Consider the following 25,725-nt stretch of genomic DNA (forward strand, 5'->3'; position numbering starts at 1 on the left):
TTTTTGGACGCCCTTCGTGAAACTTCCTGTGAGTGAAACATCGCTACAACGATACTCGATATAACAATAAATCCGTAAATAATTTTACAAATCTTGCTAGGAATTTCAACTAATCTAATGTTACAACTCCTCGCGATACAATTAGTCTATCTTTAAAACTACAGTGAAACTCCTCTAAGACGGCCACTCGGCTTTCCGCAAAAAAGTGGCCGCCTGCGGAGGTGACCGCCGAATGGTTGCATGACAGGAAAAGCACATTTCAGGGGGCGTGTCGAAATAACGGTTTTCAATGTCACAGATACATATACGGTGGAACCTCGCTACAACGGTACTCGATATAACAATAAATCCCTCTACAACGGTATTTTTTCAAATATTGTTTGGAACAGCCAAGATGATAAGAGATATCGTTGTAAGAGATCTCCATAACAATATTTTTTTAGGAGGATTTCGAGAAAAAAAACCGCTACAACTTTTATTATTTTTATTTATTTTTCACTCGAAATATCCTTCAGTATATTTTTTAACTCATGTCACATGTTTCAGTTCTTCTGAGGACGTCTAATAATATCGGTGTGGGGCATCACCTAATCACCGAAAGTGTTCGGTATTGCTACTTTTTGTGCGATACATCAAAGTATATTGTGATAAACCCCTTTACAGGAGCAATACACATCTAAGGGATTTCTTTTATCAGCTAATCAATTAAAATATTTTGCAGCGAATAAATACTCAAAAGCCAGTTTTTTGGTAATACTGAAAACGCCAATTTAGAAAAATTACCAACAGCATCAGCATAAATTGGATGACACGTGATGACAATTTTGACTGTCGATTTTAAGATAATTCCTCTACAAAGATATTTTTTCTTGTTTCGGTATCGTTATGCATATCGAGATTTCACTGTATCTTATGCAGAACTTGAAATATCAGATCATATGATCAATTCCTTAATCTGTATTATCCGGGATCTGTTCTTTTATCAGCCACCTCGTTGGGCATTTTGCCTGTTGTGGCGTTGTATTTGTATTTGTATTTCTTTACAGCAAGTAAGAACAGATGGTCTTTCATCAAATTTCTTTTACTCTCTCACTGTTGTTCTACTGAATCTCTGAAGAATGTATCCTCATAGCCGAAACTTCCACATCCTTTACCTATTCAATAAAGATCATAGATTATATTTATCTAGTGCCCTGTAACCCCGGGAGCAAATTTTTAAACTGTCTCACCAGTTAGCAGCAACCGTATAGCATTAGCCTCTTTATCATCCTATTTACAAATGTTTCCAACCTGATAGTGTCACACATGAACAGAAAATCTGATTGATCCGAAAAGGTATTTATGCTGACGAATAAAGATTATAAGGTTATACAAAAAGAACTACCAGCTCGAATGCACTAGGAAGAAAAAACGCACATAAACTTGTTTTTTTAAACTCTTATCTACAAGAAAGTGGCCGTGGATAGGTTGGCCGCTGACCGCATACAGAGGTGGCCGCGGAATAGGGGGGGGATTTTTGTATTATATCTATGAAGCCTATTGTCCGTTCCGAGGCAAACTGACCACGAACGGGGGGGGGGGGTAGCCGGGGAATAGGGATGGCGGCTGCCTAGGGGAGTTTCACTGTATTTTGAATGATATTTTTGAAGAGATTTTGTAATCACTGCAACAATAAGTTATTTTTTTTCACTCAAAACCACCAAAAATATATTTAAAAAATTCCACACCAGTTTTTGTTCCTTCGAGGGTATCTAATAAAATCGGTATTTTGAGTGAGGGGTCCGCCTTCTAAAAGTGTTAACGAAGTTGCCGTGAAGCTACTTTTTTAGTAGTACACTGAAGTGTAATGCAATAAACTTCTTCACAGGGACAAAAAAGCATTACCGAATGTTAATAATTTACTAATTACAGTAAACCCCACATCGACGGAACAAAAAAATTCGTTCGTAAAAGAGGAGTGAACGTTAATCAGGGGTTTGAAATGCATACTTTTTTATCATACAAGGGAAACTATTAGTCAGCCGTAAAAGAGGGGTGACCGTTGTTTTAATGTAATTATACAGTAAAACAACTTATTTTTTGCTTGGAATAAATATTTATAAGTGCATTTTCTGGTGATACTAACAACGCCAACTTCGAACAGATACCCAGAATAGCATAAATTCGGTGGCGTGCGATAGTATTATGTTACTTCTCGATATAACGATGATCCGTCTACAACGATATTTATCTTGATCCGCTGAGTATTGTTATATCGTACTGTTATATAGTATCTGTATTTTCATGGGTAAGTGAGTGCAAACAAAATATTGATATTATTAAATGAACTTTCGAACGGTGGATAGAAAGTCACGCTTCATATTGAGGACTTTAAATAAACACGCATACAAATACAAATACAAAGGTCACAACCAGCAGAATGCTCAACGAGATGGCTGAAAAAAATTCCCACAAAAAATGTAGATGTCAAATTATAACTGGAATACAGCAACCAAAAATAAAAGCAATTACACCAAAAAAACTAAAACTACGATAAAATATATATTGGAGTTGGGACCACTGCCCATAAAAAATTATGGTTGTCTCTTATTTAAGTATATGGATAGCTTCTCGATTCATCCCAATATTAACATCGTATTTCTTTTTAAAAATGCCAATTGTAGCAGAATTCATGATACCCAAGTGTAAGCTCTTTCATTTATTCACAATCCTGTTAGAGAAAAACTACCTGCGACACCATCACCTGGAGTTGTCCTTTGCCAAACGAGACTGGTGTCTCCTTGTCGAAGCAGTCGATTGACGGTGTATTAATAACTCATAGTCCATCCTATGCATCCCGTTGAAAATTTTAAACATTCACTGTAGATTATATCTTCCTTGCGTTTTTCCAAGGTAAACATATTCAAAAATTGAAGTCACTCTTCATAGCTCAAGCTCCATGTGCCAACAAGAGGAAGTGCGTACCTCTTCTCTGCATCCCTTCAATTAAGTCTATGTCCCTCTGTAGGTATTGTCTCCAATATCTTATGGCATACTCTAGTCCGACAAACCAGTCACGGCCCAGGCTCTGTCCCTCCAGGGATATAAGCCTTTTACCCTTGCGGGTTGTATACACTGTTCCTGCCAGGGCTCGAACCTGGGACCTTTCGCGTGTTAGGCGGGTGTGATAACCACTACACCACAAGAACATGCATACTCTAGTCCAGCACGAACTATAAGCCTGGAATTCGAGAATACCAAGTTTTATTACAATTATCGAGATCCCATCGGTGTCAATATGGACCCAATAACACGAAGGTATAATAATCCGTTTACTATACGCGTTAAAGCCGAGTGAACGCAGCGTTGTTTAGAACAGTGGTTCTCAACCTGTGGTCCGCCTAAAGATGGCGGATTACTGAACAGGTCGAACCAGTGCACGGCCGGATCATTGAGAGTCTGATGTATATTCTTGTTTCTGGTATTACGGTCTTAGGACCTGCCCGTCTCTTCAACATCTTCATTGTCAAGATATGGCTCAAAAGCGTGATGTCATGTGAATTTTAGTTTAGAAAATTTTTACAACATTTGGTGTCCACCTAAAGCAGTGTTTCCAAAGTGGGCAATATCGCCCCCATGGTGGGCGATGGAAAGGTTCAGAAGGGCGATAGAAGCTACGGGTATAACATAGGATCCTATGGGTTCGCTTGATTCGGGAGGCGATGAGAGAAAAAAATTTCTCTGAAAAAGGGGGAGATGGAACAGAAAGTTTGGGAAAGCGTAAGACGCCCTTATCATTTGACCCCATGTGTATTGCACCTCTTGCACCCTCGCGTAAGCCGCCCTTTTCTCGATCAACTTCATTTGCTAAAAAGATGGTAAAGGGGAACACACACACACACCTTGTTTCGACATTGAAGAAGCCGGCTCAAAATGTCGTATAAATGCGTAGGTTGCATAACTGAGACTTCTTTGGGAAAAACTCCCCTTCCAACAGACATACAAAATATCCTTTCAAATAAATTTGAAATTCAATGTGTTTGATTGTATCATGCGTTTTCACTGTCTACAGCGTTAATACTCAACCCATGGCTCGCAGCCAAATGTGGCCCTCGGAGTCATCTAATGTGACCCGCGATCTCAAACCTAATTTTGTAAACTAATAGATATATATATTTGTAAAGTATTTTATGAATCTTAACCGTTTTATTGTAAGTCTATTTCTAGAGATATGTCAAAGAGTTAAATTTGTTTTTAGAAAATAGCACCGAAATTCTTTTGATTCTGTTATTTTCGTTAATGAGCACCTACAAGAAACTGGAAATTAAAAATGCCTGAATAAAAAATATGTAGAAGATATTTGTATATGTGGTACAGGGCCGTCATTTTAACTTTTTCCGGGAGGGGGGGGGGGGCAAAGCACGTGTACTCAATGTATGTATATATATATTTGCATATATATACCATTTTTAGTGTATTTTAAAAAGCCGGGGGGGGACGGGACGGCCCCCCTAAATGACGGGCCTGATGCGGTATATATACGTAGGAATATATTTTTTGTAAATGAAATATATGCACCAAGATATAAATAAAAAAATGCATTTCAAAAACACATCTGCTTATTTTTCACATGATGTTTTTTATATACCTATATTTCCTCATTTTTGGTACATATTTCGGAATTTTTAACTTTTTAAGTGTTTTTGGTGCATATTCTGGGGTTTTTAGTGCATATTTTGGTATTTTAAAGGTATCGATCAACGTTGAAACACCATTTTGGAAGAAAATGTCGATTTTCATTTTTTCATTTTTATTTTTTAGGAAAGCCCTACTTTTTGCTGTTCTAAACCAGGCCATGCTTTGTTTATATGACGCTTAGAATGGAAGTTACGTCAACTTTAGTGTTACATTTTTACATACAAGTGATGTGTGAATAAAAACTTTAAACGTGTTTTTTGCAAAAAATGCGATTTTTGACATTTTACTTATATGAGTTTGAAACATGATTTATAAAAATATATTCATTGTATCATTACGAAATTTTCATATGATATTTTGCTATATAAACTATATACCACATATATTTGTCTTATTGCAGTGTTTTATATATACACGATATATAGAATTAAATTTTAAAAAAATTCACACGTATATTAACAGATTTCAGTGTAACTCATGAGCATGTCGTACAATCCTTCCAATTTTAGTTCATAATCTGCGCTATAACTAGTTAAATGTACTGTGAAAACAACAACGTATTTCATTCTGAGAATTTTTTGCAATCGTGTTTTCGAATATTGCATAAATTTTAACATGAAAATGACTTTTTCCGTAGAAAATGACATAGGTAGAGTACAAAATCTGTTATTGTTTTCATCATTTTGGGACACTTTCCATCAAAAAATGTTATTAAAATTCCCTCCAGTACCATTGTATAGAAAAGTGCTCTCGAACGTAGTCGGATACCTTAAGTGCATATTTTGACATTTTTAAGAGAATATTTGCATATTTTTAGACATATTTCGCCACTTTTTTAGTGAATATAATCCGGGCTCTAGTAATAATAATGAACGATGGAGAGATTTTGGCGTTGTGCGCAAATGGTTGTGAGTTACTAACGACGTACTCAAATGTTTATTATCTGTACAAGACTGAAATGCGGCCGGTATGTTGCACAGAGCCCAAGCATCACCCGTGCTGTAAAAATGTTTAGCGTCGTCGGAACCACGCCCCCCTTTGCTTACTTACACCGTCTGGGAATAAAATCGCGCGCCTCCTTGAGGCCCGACGGCGACGTCCCCTACCTCGAGGGTAAGAGCAATGGCGCCAGCTTTGACCGGACGGACCTTGTCCAAAAAGCTTTTCCGCTATACCTGCGATAAAAAAAAAACGTTTTTTTTTTTTTTTTCCTATTCGCAGTTTTTTTTGGCAAAGAAAGAGGCGTTGTAGCTTTCTCTCGTGCCCTGTTTTTATTTCTCCGAAGAAAATGTTTACATTTGTCCGAATAATATTGTGCTCTGAGGCATCGTCTAGCTCCTCAAATTTTCCCAATAGGCGTGCGTTCAAAAATCGTACCGAAAGTTTTTCCGCAATTTTTGAATTTTGTTAAAAGTTTTCTTTAAACCGAAATTACTTCGAACTTTTGTCTATCTCCGTTATACTTTTGGTTTTCGAAAATACAAATACTAAAAAATATTGTAATGGCAAACGGATGTAATTTTTTACAGTGGATCTCGCTTCTAATGTTTCTCGCAAAACTGTCATGAAAAACGTTGTAAGCTGGAAAGTACTTAAATGAGAAATCTTAATGAGAATTAGTTTGAGTTGGGATCACGAAAACGAGTGGTGCAGAGCGAGAAAACGTTATACGCGGGATCAACTGTATGGGGTTTAGAATAGTATTTCTTAACTTTCTTTTTTGCACATACCTCTCTTTTTGAACCTTATATTCTTCTCGTAGCCACTTATCCTATCCAGTGTCTCTCACCCTCATACAGGAGTGAGACCCTTCCCACTTATTGAATGAATTTTTCCTGTAAATATATAGTGGAAAAATATATATACAGTGAAACCTCGATTACACGTAGCTCAGTTATACGACTTTCACGTTTATATGACGTTTCGCTGTGGTCGCAATTGGTTTTCCCTATACATTTTAATGTTAAAATACTTCATTTATTCGACGTAAAAAACCTGAATTATTCCAGGTTTTCACTTCGACTCGAATTTCGAATAAATGTCACTTATATCCATGATATGCGCACAGTTTTTTATGCAGTGAAAACGCGTCGCTGCAACAGTTCTGCTAGAAGAACTGTGTCACCGCAAAAGCCATAAATTTTAGGGTGATTGCTGACGTTTTCAAAAATAGCCAGCAAGCTGACTGATGGCCATTTAGAGTGAACACTCGTGTGATTTATTTATTGTTTGTTTCGGAGAATACGCAGACGCGGCGAGCACCTAAGAAACGGGTTTCAATTGTTTTAACGGCCATATGTCCTTTTAGAATTTTTTTTCTCCCATCAATGTTTTCAGTGTTTTCCCTAGAAAGTAAGAAGAAAGTGCGTGCCGCTATTGCAGCCTATGAGCGGTATATGCTATAGTAGGCTATAGTGTAGACCAGTGTTTCTTAAACCTTTTTCCCATGGCCCTCCTATCTTATGCAGAGCCCCCCCCCCCCTCTAGGAGTGGAAACCTTTCTACTTGAATTTATTCTTTAAGTAAATGTTTAGGGAGCAAAAACTTTTCAAGTTCGCTGGTCAATCTCCGGACCCCTGGGGCTAGAGTTGATCTTCCATTTAGTGCGGGTTCTACGCATTTTCATCCCAACATCATGGGCCCGCGGTTAAAGTGATGTGCTCGAGGTCCATACTAAGCTGGAAGTAAACAGCTGGAAACTTGAACAGCTTACACATTAAAATACTCACTCTCGAATAGCACCAAATTGCACCTGTTATGCCCCTCATTCGCTTATATCCCTCATGGAACAGAGCCTGTCTTATGTCCATAGGGCTCCCTATGGACATGATACCTCCGGACCATGCAAGGCTGGAACCATTGATAAGATGGAACAGACTCTATGAGCAGTTCTGCTGGATTCTGAAAGTAGTCACACTTTTCTATATGTACGATCATTTTCTGCACACGAGGGATAATTAGACAGTAACCCAAAGTTTATTGTCGATTCCGAATGACAGCGTACGGCGTTTTGCTCTTTTTATACATCTCGAAAGGATGATGTGCTAACCTCTCTCTCGGTGGGGGACTCCTGTCATAGCAATCTTTTCTGTGGTCATGTTCTCGCCGTTTCTGTTGTAACTCTGCGTATGGAAAGATTCTGACAAGAACGAATTGGTATCGAATTTGCGACACCTCTAAACAGCCTTCGGTACTTTAGGTGAGTATCTTATCGATTTGGACTGCCGCACCCTTATCTTTCACAGATCTTTGTGGCCCCCTAAACTACTTGTCAAAGCCCCCTTTTTACTTGATTTTTACCCGTGTTCCTCTTAAAGTAAGCCTATCCCACGACCGCAAGGGGGCCTGGTTGAGAGCCACTGGAGATGAACTTTCTTTGGATAAATTTCTATTTTTCCAGAAAGCGATACTTATACTTACAAATTTACTGAAAAGTTGATAGTTTGACCGTGAACATATTTTACATTCACGCATATTGCATCTGTGTTGAAATGGTACTGATACATGGAAGAATGGAAAAGAATGATTGGTATTTCAAAATGCGGACAATCCGGTTAAAATAAAAAATGTGTATTTACAGAAGAGAGAAAATGAAACTACTTTAGCGATATCAGTTCAGGAACTGTCGCAAAAAAAAATGTGTGTAGATATAGTGTAATCATTTGTAAACAGCAGATTGACATGATAGATTACTGTTTTTGAAGTTGAATGGAATCATGTAATTTGTCAAAATTTTGACAGATTGAAGAAGTTATTATTTGAATTGTGCATTAATAAAATAAATAAAAAAGACTGAATTCCCTCTATACACATGTTAAAAAAACGACTTCATCAAGGGAAAAAAAACCTTGTCGAACCAAATTGTAAGTGATTTGATTCTTATATCTAGATTGGAATAGAATTTAATATAAACCATGAAGCATTGGAAAATCGATTCCACCTACTTTATCAGTCATGAGATGATGTTGATTGCGAGCGATTTGATAATTGCATGCGTCTGATGTCATCAGTCAACGATTTCTCATATTTTGACTCTTCGAAACCTCGAGTTGAATGTATTTTATCTTTTTGAATATGCCGACCAGGTGTACAGGAAAATATCCTCGAATAATTCGCAAACTTGTGATCCTAGAGGCATACTTGCAATTAGTAAAAGTATCCAAATAACGTGAAGATCTCATATACGTCATTCATTTTGCAAGGGGTTATGTATAATTACCAAAACAAAAAAACCTAACGTTTTATTCGGTCACCCTGTCCTAAAAAACACAATAAAATTAGTTGTTGCCCTGCCTCTCTTGAGTCCAACAAAAAAAAAACTGTTTTTAAATGCAATATTTGCCGAGGTATTTGAATTCGAAAAATCGTTGAAAGAGAGGGAGACAACAGCATATAAAGCATAGAATGAGCTTATATATCAGTTACTTTATGCCGTTTTTTCCTCATTTTCAGTTATTTTGAATTCCAATATCTCAGCGAATATTGCATTTAAAAATATGGAATGTTTTTCTTACACTGAGGAAAGACAGGGCAACAATATTATAATTTCGTTTTTTAGGACAGGTTGACCGAACAGAAAATTATTGTTTTTTATTTTAATAACTATGCAACCCCTTGCAGAACGAATCACATATTTGAGGTCTACACGTTATTTGGATAATTTATACAACTAGAAGTATGCTTCTAGGATCAGCCGTTTGCGAGTTACTCCAGGATAAAGGAACTTTCTTATTCACTCTGAAAAGAATTTTTAGTTCTAAGTATTTTTTGTTTTTTTTTAATTCTACTCCCTCTTTCGCCTAATTCACGTGATCCAGACCATGATGTTTTGGTTCATTGATTAATTTCCGGTGGGACCAATAAATGGAATTTCACACGAAGAAATATAACAGGTGTATTTTGATTGCTAAATTCGATCAGTGATGAGTGTTTCCCAAAGTGGGCGATGGAAGGGTCCAGTGGGGCGGCAGAAGATTTAAATTTAGTATAGGATCCTATGGGTTGATTTGAATTAGGAGTGGTAGAAGATAAATTTTCTAAAGAGGGGGGTGATGGAACCATAAGTTTGTTAAACTATGGTTTAGATGATATTACATTAAATTTGATCATTAGAAATGAATAAAAATGTAATTCAAAAATGAATTTTTCGTTTTTTGTAGGACCGGAACTAGAGGGGGCAGAGGGGACACCTGGTCGGCAAAATTTGAAGGTGGCAGTTTTAGGTGGAAACAAAGAAGACCATTCGCGTAAGCAAAGGGGGAGGGGGGTTGGGGTTATAACTTCCCCCCCCCCCCCCGAGCTAGAATTATAGTGTTATTTTGCAGGAAAAAACGTAAACCTCCCCTCAGACGGAAAAAAATCTGGAAACCTCCTTCGCGGAAATTCTGCGTACGCTTTTAAAGTTGTGGGGGCGACAAAATCAGGTTTGCCCCGGCGGCAAAAATTCTGGTCACGGCCCTGGTTTGTTGTAATAGAAAATGGCCTGGAAGTTTAAGCCACTAAGATTGGGATTGAATTTGGGTAGATAAATGATCTCTGCTACATTATTTCGTTATTTTAATACGTATTTCGTTATTTGAATACGTATTTCGTTATTTGAATACGTATTTCGTTATTTGAATACGTATTTCGTTATTTGAATACGTATTTCGTTATTTGAATACGTATTTCGTTTTGAATAGGCCTGTAGCAATTTAAATAATAGTTGTAATTTCTGTAAGTGAAAGTAATATTCTAGGGGAAGATTGCGCTGTTTTGTTATTCGAATGTTTTGTAAGTCCAACCAGTTTGATTCACCGCAGTGACATTATTATTAGAAAAAGAAATTGTGTGGACGAGTGAAATTGCTGGCTGATCTGAATGTCAGAATACTGAAATTATGAAAGTGATATTGTACATAAGAAAAGAATGCAGGTTGTCCTGTAAGTGCTAATGCGCGAGGCCTTTATCGCATCAACCGTCCATCGTAGAGGTATGGTTTCAATTTAAGAAATGCCCAAAATGCGTTCAAAAACTACCCCGTAAAAGTTTTCAGAGTGAGAATACAGTGTGCCACAAAATAAAAAAAAAATCACAAAAATCAAAATTTTTATACGTTCCCCTTGGTGTTTAGCTTTCAATTGGAAAATTATTGCCGTCTTTTCTAAGAACCCAAAAAAAAAAATCCCATCTTTTTAACTGCAAAATATTCACTGAGATATTTGAATTCCAAAATTGGCAAAAAGTTGGGAAATAACAGTAAAATCTAACGGACAAAGCTCCTTTCCCTCATTTATGCTGTCCTTTCGCAATCTTTTCTAATTTCTGAATTCGAATATCTCAGCCAATATTGCAGTTAAAAACATAGGATCGCTTCTGTTGAACTCAGAAAACCGAGGGCAACAACTCTGTCTAATTACAGGTAAAGGAAACGGGGCCGTGTAAAAATTTAGATTTTTTTTTATTTTGTGGCCCACTGTATTCTCCCTCTTAAAACTGGTACGGGGTAGTTTGTAATTTTTGAACACATTTTGGGCATTTCTTAAATGGAAACCATAGCTCTACGAAGGCCGCATTACCGCTTACAGGACACCCTGTATATTACAAGAGTTACAGGAAAATATGGTTATTTTTGAAAATTTAAGTGCAAAAATTTATGCAATATTACTGCAGAAAAATATTCATGTTTGACATTTTCGTTGCTGCTTTTTATGCGTCATACAGCTCGTATTGAAATAGCAATATATAATTTGTTTAATTTTTTTGATCTTTGAAGATAATTTTGTTTTCTGATCAAAAGTTTTTTTTTTTTCCGCCATCGCTTCGTTTGAATTAGTACGCGTATATGTCCGTGAAAAAAAAAAGTGCAAAAGTGCACCCGTAAAGTTTATTGACGAGCACATACATACATACACGTATGTAAAAGAACAAACACGGTGAAGTCGCGAAATAAAACTACAATAAAAATGGTCGGCAGCGAGTCATTACGTATTTTTCGAATGGAAGCTCAAAGTGTGTCTTTCTAAAAGAAGATCCGCTTTGTGGAAACATAGAAAGACGGCGTAATACATGACGGAATGGGAAAGGAACAATTTCCGCAAGGCATTTCACCAAATGCATTAGTTGCAGCACAATACAGATTGAAATAAAGCAAAAACACGGCTATTCCGAGAGTAAAATAAAAAATAAAAATGGTTCTTACTTTGAGTGAGGCTTCTTCCTAAGTTTTACGTTAAAAACCGTCAGATTTTAAGTACACGCTGTTTCAGTTCGAATTTACACAGGGGGCTTTTTTTTACCTCGATTCGGTTCTTTTTTCTTGTTCTTTTCGTTTCTGAGAATGGTGGTGGTGCATCAAAAGGTACCTGTTTCTAGCAGCTCATCTGTCAGCAAAGTTCTACAAAGTGATAGACAACCTTACCACCTCATACCAGTTCCTCCATTGTAAAACTTTTTCTGTTTCGTTTAATTTTTCTTTTGATTGCGGTGCCTTTGACCCCCGCCGCATCTTTCTCAGCAACAACCCCCCCCCCCCTTCTTTTCTTTTCCCGAGCCATCAATTTAAAGGAACATTTGTTGAGAACTTCATGCAGAGCGGCGTGGATGTTAATTTGTTTGGCACCTTCACTTCCGTAGGAACGTCATAGTTTGTATGTACATTGCCACGAGGGGGGGGGGGGCAAGAAAAAAGACAGAGAAGCAAAAAATCTCATTCAAACTATTATTTCTTTTGATTTTTTTTGTTGGAAGAAGACCATTTGGATAAATAGTCTCCAATATCACTTTGAATTGCGCGTGAAAAGAAATTAACTTTATATGTGTAATGAACATAGATGAAGAGAGAGAGAGAGTAAACTGAAAAAAAAGCATCACGCTGTATTATATTCTTCTCTTCTCTCAGTAATTCATTTTTTTACCGCCACCTCACTAATTTAATAAGCATTAGTACCGATGAGAATGTACTGTATTAAATTTAAAAACATTTTTCACTCAACTTTGTACCTTGAATTTCTGTCCGACCTTGAAAAATTCGCCCCTCTAGGAGTCTCATACCTTTTAATCCTCTATGGTTCAGTGTATATTTGAATATACGCACATGGTCAAAAGACCCATTATATCAATTTTTTTTCTCATTTATTTTGTTATTTTACAAAGCACATCTTTTAGTGTCATTTCAGTACAAAATATGCAGGGCTAAATAAAAAGGGCCGTTTCATCCATTTGAAGTCGTACTTGCCGCCTTGGCTCAGTGGGCATGATCTCGGAGCTACTGTGTGAAAAGTCACTGCACAAATATTTTTTTTAACACATCAGCACACGAAACGAGCTGAGGTTTTACATTTTAGTTGCTTATTTTTCTGTTCTAAGTAAGTGATCTCTCGTTCACGGTGTTGTTTTAGTCTCACAGGTATCGCTTGTGGTATTTTTATAATCTTTTTATGACCAATAAGCTAATAAATGGATTAAATGCAAAAGAAATACTGGTAAGTAATAATATCTTTTGGTATTAGCACATTTTATATCAAGATTTTTTAAAATAATTGCTTCCTATGATGTTATTGGTAATAACGAAGTTGAATACATCTAAAAGCTTCACGTAATTCAAATAAAAACAAAAAGATAATCAAAAATATTAGAAAGTTCAAAAGGTAAACGACATTATGTCTGGAGTTGGCTTCAATTAGCACAACAAAAGTAAACTGACGCACGTGATTCAATTGAAATAGATCAGAGGAAAATCTTCTCAGTGGAAGTTACCTCATATGCAAATGCAAAAATTTCTTATTTCAAATGTTTAAATGATCGAACGAAGCAAGCCAATGAAAATATACAAATACTAATGACATAATTGAAAGAATAATTATGGGAAGAATTCAGTAAGATGGGGGGGGGGGGGAGGGGAAAGAGTTGATCCCTTCTCGGTGTCATTTTTTTGGAAGCTGTTGAAATTTTGCGTGTTCAGATATTTATAAAATTGCACGCCAAATTAAGGGAATTGCAAATGAAATTCTAGGTAACAACTATTCAACTTTGTTAAGCAAGATTTTATTAATTTACAGATAAGTAAAATGAAGGAAAATTATATTTTGCTGTTGTATATGGCCATTATATAACTGATCAAAAGATTCACTCTAATTAATTAAATTGCAATGTTGTTTCAATTAAAAATATACCAAAAAGGCACCCATTTACATCCTTAATTGTGAAAAAGAAATTCAAATATGTTTTTCTGGGGTGAACCATAGAGGGTTAACGTGGTTAAAAACTATGTTCTAGTAGAAATGTTATTAAAAATTATTATTTTTACCATAGATTTTCTAAGCCACTTCGTTGGGCATTTTGCCTGTTGGGGCGTTGTATTTGTATTTCAAGTTTGGTACGCATTTTTTCGATCGTATATGCTATGTATCTAGCACAAAATGTTTTACCCCTATACCTATTTTTTTAAATACTTATTTTTGTTCACATTTTCAAACATTAAGAAAAAATGTGTTGTTAACGCCTTGCACGCATGATAAAATAGTATGCCATGAATGTAATTGAATAAAATTGACTCAAAACAAACAAAACAGTTAAGTTCAACAAATTAAGCGAAATATTTGAGATCAAAACATTATTTTGGAAAAAAAAATATTTAAATTTTTAAATTTATTTCAAAATCATGCGCGCAAGGTATTAACACACAGATTAATACATTTTCAAGTTTGAAAATTTGTAAAATGTTAAATATTGAAGATATGCAAAAAATATTATGTAGCATATTTTAGCACATATAATCGAAAATGTGTGTAACAAATTTGAAATAAATCAATGGCTAACTACGTTTTTTAATGATATTTTTACTAGAGCCATGTTGCTTCAGAATTTTTGAGGCTTTTTGATCATGCTAAAAGGTATGAGATCCCTTAAATCTCCAGAAAAAAAGGAAAAAACAAAGTAAGTGATAAATTCATCTATAAAATGGAGTTTTTTTTTTTCAATTTCTGGTATTCACACGTCCATTGTGACTGCCTCATAACTTTTAAACCAGGTTTGAAAATATATATTCTCAATTTACTTTTCAATGAAAAAAATCTTACAAATCAGTTTATTAAAAAAGTGGCTATACACGCCCAAAGATGCTATATATAAAAAAGAAACACCGATATATGCGATGTTTTATAATTCGTAAGAACATATAAATATAACCTGCAAGTTAAACAAAAGACGACATCACAAAAGCTTCGTTAAAAATTTAAAGGCGAATTCTTGGATAAAAAAAAAGACCCTCGGCATGAGTTTTCCGAAGAAAAAGAATCCATTGAAAAAAAAAGGGGGGGGGGTGTATTCACATAGAGTGAAATTCCCTTTTCCCTCATTATAACTTTTTACATTACTATATGATTAATTTATAGCGAGCGAAGTAAGCACAGCCCTGCCCCACACTCTTTTGTTGGCATGAGTGCGGTTTCGTGATGTGATAGAAACGACGGCATTGAAATACATTCATTTCTTTCGGTGAGACACGTAAATCCCACATTAAGCGGCTCTTTCAATCAATTGCGACGAATATTGTCTGACACGAACGTTTATATACGGTCCTGTCAAAGGTAATTTTTTTTCCTTTTATCTAAATTCCATCTTGTGTCATGAGTTATTCAAAATTACTTAGATAAACGAAGAAAATATACAATCTTATTTCGATTTTAATGAAGCTGCGCTTCTGATATTGAAGATTTATTCAACTACGTTCGAATGATTTCACTCTGGTTGCAAAATAGAAAATCATCAATAAAAAGTTTGATAGTTTACGCATTTGGTGAAATCACGCCGATGGGTATAAATTTTACGGTGGACCTATATACGTTAGCGTACACTGTTTTTATTTTTGTTTGGTTTTCAAAACGCATTAACCAATAAATGACGTATAAGAAGATACAGCAATGATTTTTTTCTTGATTAATACTTAGGATAAAATCAAGCTGGAAATTTTCGAGTTATAATTCATAGATTAGGTTTCGGTGCATTTATTCAATCGAATATAGATTATTGTGGTTTTAGTGTTAAGTAAATCGCCTTTTTATTGCAAATAGTTATGTACTGTATCGTACGTTTTTTGAACGCTTCGCCAAATTTTATCATTTTAAATTCAAGCGTAGAAATTGGTATTGATTCGCATATATACACCTCTTATACCTCTGTCACGAACTCCACATCCTGCAGCAGGGCTCCGAGGCTGGGATCTCCACGGTCTCCTCTATAGTGAATTTATAGTGTGGAAAAACAAAAAAAAATATTATTGTCCCGGGCCCCGGGTTGGAGGCAGTCCCACCCTTGTGGGGCCATGACCTCTGTACACAAAATTGTATCCATTTAATTATCAGTTAGCATCAACGGTTCTCAACCTTTCTAAACCCAAGGACCAGTAAAATTTCTGAAACAATTCGATGGATGATTCGCTGGATTTACAGCACAGGATTTATGGAACATCTTGTATGTTTGGTCGTTTTGAATTTTTTCACACGCAACTGTCCCATTTTTTCTACGAAAGGCTCTCTGAATTTTAATCTTTACTAAAGATCATGCAAGAACGAGGACTTTTTTTATTTTCAAAAGGGAACGTTTTCATTTTTTCCCGAAATGCATTTTTAACGGTTTATGAATCTTTGGGATGAGCTCTGCCAGTTTATACAACCGGAATTATTCAAACGAGAATATTTTTGGTAGAAATTACAATGTAAAGTTAGTTGTTTGTATCAAAAGGAAAAACATATATAATCCACCTTTATTTCATCCACTTCGGTATTTTTCATCTTTCGATAACAGACACGCATGGTACCGAAAAGTGTCCGCTAACGAGGAGTGTTTGTTAATGGATAGTAAGATATATTTAGTCACATCAATGTAATTCAAAGTTGTGTCCGTCAGGGGAGGTGTCCGCTTACGGGAGAGTCCGTTCCTCCGTTTTTCGAATTCGAGAGTATCTTAATGAATAGTAGCACTTAGAAGCGTGGAGTTTTTTTAGTTGGCATCAGAAGAGACAGGGCAACAAATTTCTATTTGGATTTTTGGGCACACGGAGACTGTATAAAACGTTGGTTTTTTTATTCTAACAACTACACAACCCCTTGCAACATGACATATCTGAGTAGTACGCGTTATTTGGATACTTTTTCTAATTGGAAGTATGCCTCTAGGACCAACGTTTCGCCAGTGAAATGCCATACGCCCGTTACCTGTGCACCTGTATATTTATTTATTTATTTCATTTTTTTTGTGGAAACATCTCGAAAACGAATTTAAAATTATTTTCTTTCCAGTTTCGTTTAAAGCAGTGTTTCTCAACATTTTTAAATTGAGGGTGGCCTCGTGAAAATGAGGTTAAAATTTTCGAGAGCAGACATTCAAATTAGTAGGTAGATATTTCTAGCCAGGTAAGGGCCTCTGTAAAATCAATTTCCGTTGGCCCATGATGCTCTTAAGACGGTACTGCGTGCCACGAGTCTCATTTTCGCGGAACACAGGTTGAGAAACGTTGGGTGAGAGAAATACTCCTTCGCGTTTCCAGAAATGATAGAAATAATGTTAGAGTGATATTCGTTGTACATCATGTCTGAAGTGTAGCAATTTAATGTCAGCAGCGCAATATGACGGAAGTTGCTCTGAAAAGATCGTCACGCATTAGCTGAGAAGCAGCTACTTTTCGCTTCACTGAAGACGATAAACACTATGAGAGAATAATAATAATAATATAATAATAATAAAAACTATCCTCAACAATACCAAGAAATAAAAAAAATATGATCGCAAAAGATAACTGATTTATTCTATCTTCGGGGGCAACACGTTTTTGCCTCGGGTGCATATCCATCCTTTTCTAAAATAATCTTCTATATAATCAAGATAGTCAAGCATATTATATCAGTCCTTTCCTAATATATTATTCTCCATTCCGCAATGTATTGCTTGATAAAAAAAATCTTTTTTTATCCAGAAATATTTTTTCAAAAAATGAATACATTTTCAAACGTAAAAAAATTGTAGCATAAATTTAATTTCACACAAAAAATGACGTTCTTTGCTTATTAACTTCTGAATGTAATATTTATATATTTTTTTTTTAGTTTGATCGAGAAATTGTTCAAAATTTACTTTATTTCTGGAAAAAATTTACTTTATTTTCTTCGCAAGGCCGGAAGTACACTATAAAAGTTTAATAAAAGTTCTTTTATAAAACTTGAAAATACAACCAACAAGAGTATCGGTTACACTAAAGCGAATGTAACCAATAGGCCTATTGGTTGTATTTTTCAAATTTTATGAAAAACTTTTATAGTGTGATCCCTGTGAGTGGAAGGCTAGTAAAACACGAAAGCTTAGGCTGGGATTACACTATAAAAATTTCATAAAAGTTCTTTCATAAAATTGGAAAAATGTAACCAGTAAGATTATCGGTAGATAGAATTATTTATTGCATTTAACATGTTTAATAAAATAATTTTTATGAAACTTTTATAGAGTAATACCGGCTTTACTTTCACATGCATGGAAAGTTTAAGCAAGTTATGCACAAGTTGGCCCGTTCTCGAGTAGCAGCACATTATTTAAAGCTCAACCATTTGAAGAGGGTGGACCACACGAATGATAAATTAACTGGTTTAGGAACACAATGAAATGAAATAATTTGAAATTTCTCTTTAATTACTATGGAAGATTTTGAACAAAAACGAGATCGCTATTTCCTTGGCGCTGATTCCAGTTAGACTTCGATGCAGTTTTCACGGAAGATTCAATTGAAAAAAAGAAAACTTGATCAGAACAGTTGATCTGTCCTAATTCAATAGTTGAAATACTCACATTTTATTACTTGGCAATCATGTTGGGTTTGGGATCAGCATCGAAAAGTCTCCACAGAAACCAGGGCCGTAACTAGGGTTTTTGCCCCCTCACAACTTTAAAATTAGATAATTTTATAACGGTGTTCTTGTTCCTACCTAAAATTTCTGCCCCTTAAATTATGCCGCCAGGGACAGTTGGCTTCCCATCGCGCCCCTCTAGTTCCGGCCCTGATAGAAACTCCAAAATTTTTAATCGGTTTTAAGATTCCAACCTGACCAGTGCCGTCTCAACACATGGGTCCACTCGGGCACGGCCCGAAGATCTCGAGTTCTGAGGGAGCCTCATGAAAATAAGATGTGGTTAAAATTTTCGAGAGTAAGCATGTGAATTGGTAGACAGGCTAGCTAGTGGGGGCCTCAGAAACATCACTATGCCCGGGGGCCCCACGATGCAATTAAGACGATCCTGAACCGGACCGCGTGTTTCGGACTAATTAATCCATTTTATGCTAAAAGAGAGTTTACTGATTAATTTTTCAATGTTGTGTAGCCTACCTAATACGTACAACATTTTGAGTGATAGAAATAATTTATTTCCCTCCCCGATACATGATTTTTTCCATTTATCTGTTATGGAGCCATTTTTCTCAAAGACAGATTTCCAAAGGAAGTTAAAGATAGTCTCTTCTTTTTGGTATTGCAATAGAATAAAAGAGCTCAAAATTCCAAAAGCTTTTCCAGAAAAAAATTTGTCAAAGTAACGATGCTTGTTATTACGCATTGTCCAAAATCGTGACGATACGTAATACATAAAATTTGCTATTTAGTAGGCTAGTGTTTATCAATATCTGGAATTTTTATAATTTTAGTGTGCAATAATGAAACAAGAAAGAACTAATATAAACTTGAGTAATTAATTATTTCCTCTTTTCTTTCATTTGCAATGGTCAGATCGATAGCCAATTTAGCATTGAGTAGAAAATTCATGATAAATTTAAAAAAGCTTCTTGAGTTCTACTATTTTTAGTGTTTTATAACAAACGTCTATTTATTCCATATTGTGCGACGATTTACTATACGCAGTATGACACCATAAATAGTGTTCATTGTTACTCTCTTTAACAAAAAACTTTTTAAATTAATATTTCATACACAGTGATATTTTCGCTTCTTCAATGACAAAAGTTTCTAGTATGCATAAGCTAACTACCGAAACTTGATATAGAAATATGAAACATTCAGATCTACATCCGAATTACGCAGTAAAAATTAATTGAAATGTCGAAAGTGTGACAACTATTCTTGGCCTGATCACTGTATAAGGAAATATACGCTAAATAAACACTATATTGGAAAAAATCACAATAAAGAAGCTTGAAAGTTTGATTTAACTACTGGTTTGCTAATTAAATTACCGTGGGAATGAAATATTAAATCTGAAAGTTCTCAAATGACACATGATATAAAATAAAAGCAACAATTTTGTTTTTTGGATAGTTTTGTCCGCATATGATACGAACAACTGATTTTGTGCGTAATGTGATTTGGTCATTTGTGATAAGTTCATTCCTATTTCCAAAACTTGCATTATAATCACTACAATCGCTTATTCTTGATTCATGAATTATATAACTGAACCCCATAACGAACTTCTAAGGTATTATTTAATTTATAGTGAATAAAAATTGTCTTCACATGTTTTGCAATTCACTTATAATTTCTGGAAAAAAAAACCATTAAGATATTCATTGAACAGTTTTTTTTTTCAAAATTAATCGAATTCAGAAGTGATTAATAAAACACTTTATATTGTTCATAAGAGCTATCTCCCCTGAAGATGTCCGGGCAAAAAAACTAATAATAAATAAATACAAGAAAAAAGGTGAATGAAATGACTGTAATTGCCAATATTTTATATCCACACCCGTACGAAAGGTTCGCATGAAATCCGGTTTTATTTGGTCCGTCGCACATTGTGACGTAGTTAAACACCTTGTAATCAGGGATGTTCACATAAAAATAATTCGTAAAATATGATACCGAGTCCGTTGATTTCCGCCTTTCATTAGGTGGTGGACGGGTGATTTTTAAAAGTGATGTTTCTCTCACGCAATCGCTGTCGGATTTGCGCGAGCCTCATCGTCGGGTGTCCGTTTCGATGTCCGATGTTGCGTGGTCCGTTCCACCTCGGCGTTTAGCCAGATAAAGAACGCTTGACACTAATTATGATCGGACACTCCTCAACACTAGAATTAATGTCACGCATGCAGCCGCATCAAATATCGTGCAACGTCTCTCTCTCTCTCTCACTCTCTCTCTCTTTCTCTCTTATTTCGTTTCTGACTGTCACGGGCAGTTAAAGGCCTGCCTGCCCAAGGGCTTGAGTGATTTACGGTTTTTCTCGTCTAGCCAACAGTGGGCGAGAGATGATTGGGTCAAAGATTAAACATGGCCGCGTGGGCTAAAAATAACCGGATGCTTTAAGAAAAAAACCGAATGTTTATATTTGGCAAAGCTTGTCAAACACGTGAGCAAATATAACATCTGAGCTATTTGTTTAGACCACGTATCGCAGCTATATGCAGTAGAAAAAAACGTTAATGTTTTATCAAACTATAATTACCAAATTCGATCCAAATCATCGGATATATTGGAATTTTTCTCCTGGGAATGAAAACTCAACAAAATAAAAGAAATATAGAATTAACTTATTCATTGTGTTTTATTTACCTAATTAATCACAAAAATTGAATAAATAGGATTTGCTCGAAAAAAAAAAAAACTCTTTTCTTTCTCTTTTTCAAATTCTTAAGAAACAATGAAATTTCTATCACACGACAAACTTGAACAATGCACGTGCACTTTCTCAAGATTTTTAAAATACAGCAGCCAAGTATACATAGGGTGGCTCAAATAAATAATGAACCGTGTCTTAAAGCACCATGCTTTCAGTTAGAAAAAGTGTTCAAATAACGTACCCATTTAAGATATTTAATTTATTTTATTAAGGGCAGTAGGCACCAAGATACAAAATTTTATGCGTTTTATACAATCCCCCTTTCCTCAAACTTCCAATTATAATTTTTTTGCCCTGTCTTTACTGAGCCCTACAAAAAAAATAATAAAAAATTCCATGCTTCGAAGTGCAACAATAGCCAAGATATTGCTCATCGAAAGTTAAAGGGGAATCTCAGAATTTAGAAAAGTTCTAATAAAATTCACCTTTGAAAATTCTTTCGAATTTCCCCGCTGTTTTTTCTTAAGTTTGTCTCTTGGTATATATGTATGTTCTGTTTTTATCTCTACTCTATTCTTCCCTTCATTTTTTAGGCTCAGTATAGATAGGGAAACAATTTTTTAATCATTAGTTAGAGGGAAAGGGGCAAAGGCCGTAGCGGGGGGAGGGGACTTGAAGGGTCTGGTCCCCCCCGAAATGCGAGAAAATGACCAAAAAAACGGTGAAAGATGGCCAAATCTATTGTTCTTATTTGAATACATTTTTTTTAATTGAAAGTATGTTCCTATAATCAACGGTTCACAAGTTATTCGAGCTGAAACGGACGTAACGTTTCAACCTGTAGGTCTATATATTTAAAACTTTAAACAAATATAAAATTTTTGTCAAAATACATACAATTGTAAAATATTATATCAACTTTTGTTATAATTTAGAACATTAAAAACTCGAACTAATTAGAGTAAATCCTAACTTAATAATTCCATAACAAGCCGATCAAAAATACTTTCGTTCTCATCATAAGATACTACAGTTATATGTACTAACATATGAATTAACAGCTATGCAAAATGAATGCAACAATCTTTTTTTTCGGGAATAGCAGCTTCAAAAGCCATATCAAATTCAATATTTAAGATGATAGAATTTTCATTTGATTAACCGTTCAAACTTATTGTACGCATTTCAAAAAAAATGTCGAATGATTTGTCAACATTAAATGAGTTCAGAAACACTGAAAGATTTTATCAGAGGAGAACTAAACCGGTTTTCACGGCATCAGAGAAAGAAAAATAAGAGCGCCTCTAGTATCAAAAAAATTCAATATACATACGAGTTCTTCCTTCGTCCAACACAAGTCATATCAACAATTACTTACACCGTGTGCAAACATGTAAATTACTATCTCTGGTAATTTGCACAAATCCGAAAGAGAAAGCGATACTCTCATTTTTTTTTTTCAATTTCATCTGTAAGGTGTCATGCATCGTTTAAAAGAAATTCAAACTTATTTCACGCTTCGAATATTTTTCCCGGGTGCTCAGAGAGCACTTAATTATGTTTGTTATAAGTAGAATAAAAAAGAAAGAAAAACTTACCTGATAATCAAGTTGCTGATGCTCCACCGAATAGATATCTTGAATTTCCATATTCGCACTGATAAAATTTGACGAACAATAACGTAAAAATGCTTTGACTCATTAAAGTTTTGTTTTTATTAATTGAAAGAAAAAGCAGTCATATTTTGATAAATATTGCTCAAAACTGGTAATTTGTTTGCCATAGAAATTTCCTTTCAGTTTTCTCCCGATATGAAAGGTGATGAATATTCTTTTACATATTCGTCAGTTTAGAAGATGGTTTAAGTAGGTATAAAGTTGACGAGAGCTTCACTAATAATTCCGGATAACGAAATTGTTTTCTTTGACTTTTAAAAGCTAATCGAACAAAATAATTCTTTCCCTCGGAATTTTTCAGGGTTTCCACATAGCATGTAAAAATATACGCCCCGCCAGAGGCGGATAAACTTTTCTAATTGGTCCCGCTTTCATTGAGCAGGAATATGTAAATGAGAGAAATGCAAACTATTTTCGACTAGAATTAGTTATTTAAACTTTTAGATTGGACATTGATTTCAAAATGAACGCATATTAAAATGCACGAGAAACGCGACATAACCGATCGCACCGAGAAAATGTCTACTATGGTCGTGGACGTCGTCTCTTTTGGTTGGTGTTTCCTCTTCCCGTTACAGAATAAAATTGCCTCCAAAGAGATTTCCCATCAGATTTAAACCTAGTAACGCGAAAAGCAATTTTCTTAAATTGGCGCTTCGATTTTTCTCATTGGCCGATGTTCGTGAGAGCGGAAGAGTGATTTCACACATAATTAGCATAATTCCAAAGATCTCTAACTAAAACAGCCAGACGATAGGACTCGCAATTTTGGCATCGAACGGTGGATTCAATGGAGAGCAGAGTTCAGCAGGCAACCTAATCACAGTCATTGGAGTATTAAATAAGATGAAAGAAAGAGAAATATACTATAATATAAGAAGGGGAGAAAAAAAAAGAGAGAGCGGACGTAAACACACATCGGCCAGATGTTTGACTACCTTAACTGCGTTTAAATAACACCACTCATGTACATTTAACCACTAGTGAGTGGTGAGCTGGCACGATATCTTCCGCACCAATTTCCTCTCCCTCTGTATTTTTCCTAAGGAATCAGAAGGAGAGAGAGAGAGAGTGAATTATGTGATGGAGCTCAACAAAACCGGGTTAAACGTTACGAAGCAGTCGATTGTTCGGACAAGCGCGCAGGAAACGACCCTGGGTAAAATAAGTGTTAAGTGGTTATCGAGATAAAATGGGGAACCAGCGGTGGCATGACGTCACCAGTCTTTACGTCGTTTAAATAAAGCTTAATTTTACGTTCGAGAGATACGAAGGAACAGGTTCGCCCAATTATTTGCTTTGAGAAGAGCATCCAGCCGTTGAATGTGATTCACCAATTCCCAATAATTAACATGCTCTTCCTCTTCGTCTCTGGCACAATGTTATCGCGTCCAGCAATAATTACAGGCATCATTCACAATTCTGTTTTTCTCTCTCTCTCTCTTAGACGTTTATGATCAAAGTAAAAAAAAACAACAAAGATATACGAACTAAACGCAACTAATTGAGAAAAAGTATGTCTTCACGCATTAACTACATACGCCTTTATTACTCAAGATAAAATAAAAAAAGAGAAAAATGCTTTGCAAAATAAAATATTCAGATTCAGTTAAATAGATAAAGGGTGTTTCGTAAAGAATGAAAACTTGACGACTGATTCTAAAGTTAAAATAAGATGTGAGAAAAAAAATATCGCAGTAACAAAGGGAAACCGAGCAAAAATAGTTTAAATCCGGTAAAAATTGAGGGAAATATAACATCTAAAATTATACGGCTCCATTCAAAAAAATTTAATTAATAAATTTATTTAATTAAAATTAAAAATTTAATTTTAAAAATTTAATCTGTTGAATTTTTACTCTTCTTAATTAACCCATTTGTGACCACGAATATTTTTTTTCGAAAAAATTTGCAATTTTGCAATTCATGCGTTTTCTTGCTAAGCTGTACTCAAACGAGTACAGTTCTTTGTTAAGCTGTACTCGGATGACTACAGTGTTACTTGAAAATTTACTTTACAGTGAAAATTTCTCGAGATAGCAATGATTGCAGTTTTTGCTTTTTACCACATTAGCGTTATTTAGAAGTCTTGAAAATTTTTGAGACTTATGTGTTTTAGACTGAGTTATTTTAGCACGTAAAAAGCGGAAAAAATCAGGCATATCAATCAGCGATGTATCGACGAATTTTCATTCCACGAGATGAAGTTTTTTGTCTTATAATAGAGAGAGAAGCAAATACGAGTTATAGACTGAAAGTTCTTGGTTGTGCGATGGAGGTGGGCAAAACCGTAGCGAGAGAGAGGAGACTTGGGCGTCCGATCACTATCGAAATGTGAGAAAAGGTATGAGGAACAGCATGGTTAAATCTATTGTTCTATCACTTTGGTTCCCCCCACCGAAATAAATGTTTGTGGAATAAAAATGTTACAGAAGGTTTTATTTTTTATGATCTGGACAGTCTACGGGAGATAAAATTCAAGAATAACAATATTTATTAACATTCTTGGTAACGGATAAGGTTAAAAATATTCAAGTTATATATATATATAAATTAGAGCGTAAGTAAAAACATGTCAGCAGAATATCAACAACCGGCTAGCAGGAATGTTAAGTTGTGTGTGATGCAGCTCTCTCAGAATCTCGCGTGACTCTCCTTATTTGTAGGAAAGTTAAAGGTAGCGCATGCGTGCTACAATTGACTAGGCTACTTCAGAAAAGTTTAATTTTTACTTTTTCCCCCAATTATCATTTCACGGGACTGAAACTATCAATTCATATTCCGTCCTTTTGCTGATATTTTTTCACATAGTGTACTTCTATTCTTAAAACAACCGGAT

The 25,725-nt window shown here is 35.3% G+C and overlaps 1 long non-coding RNA gene across 3 annotated transcripts in view; it reads right to left on the minus strand.

Annotated features, from left to right (window-relative positions):
* The window catches only part of LOC149080221 (uncharacterized), a 78,453-nt gene extending 54,563 nt beyond the window's left edge, over positions 1–23,890 (minus strand). For all 3 annotated transcript variants that reach the window (XR_016193551.1, XR_016193550.1, XR_016193549.1), the window contains exon 1: positions 22,809–23,890. This is a non-coding gene — a long non-coding RNA (uncharacterized LOC149080221). The remainder of the gene's footprint in view (positions 1–22,808) is intronic.
* Positions 23,891–25,725: the final 1,835 nt, after the last annotated feature.

The sequence above is a fragment of the Pholcus phalangioides genome, unplaced genomic scaffold, assembly GCF_987345545.1.
Source record: "Pholcus phalangioides strain wild (caught in Gottingen) unplaced genomic scaffold, Ppha-v1.0 ptg000011l_1, whole genome shotgun sequence".
NCBI lineage: Eukaryota > Metazoa > Arthropoda > Arachnida > Araneae > Pholcidae > Pholcus > Pholcus phalangioides.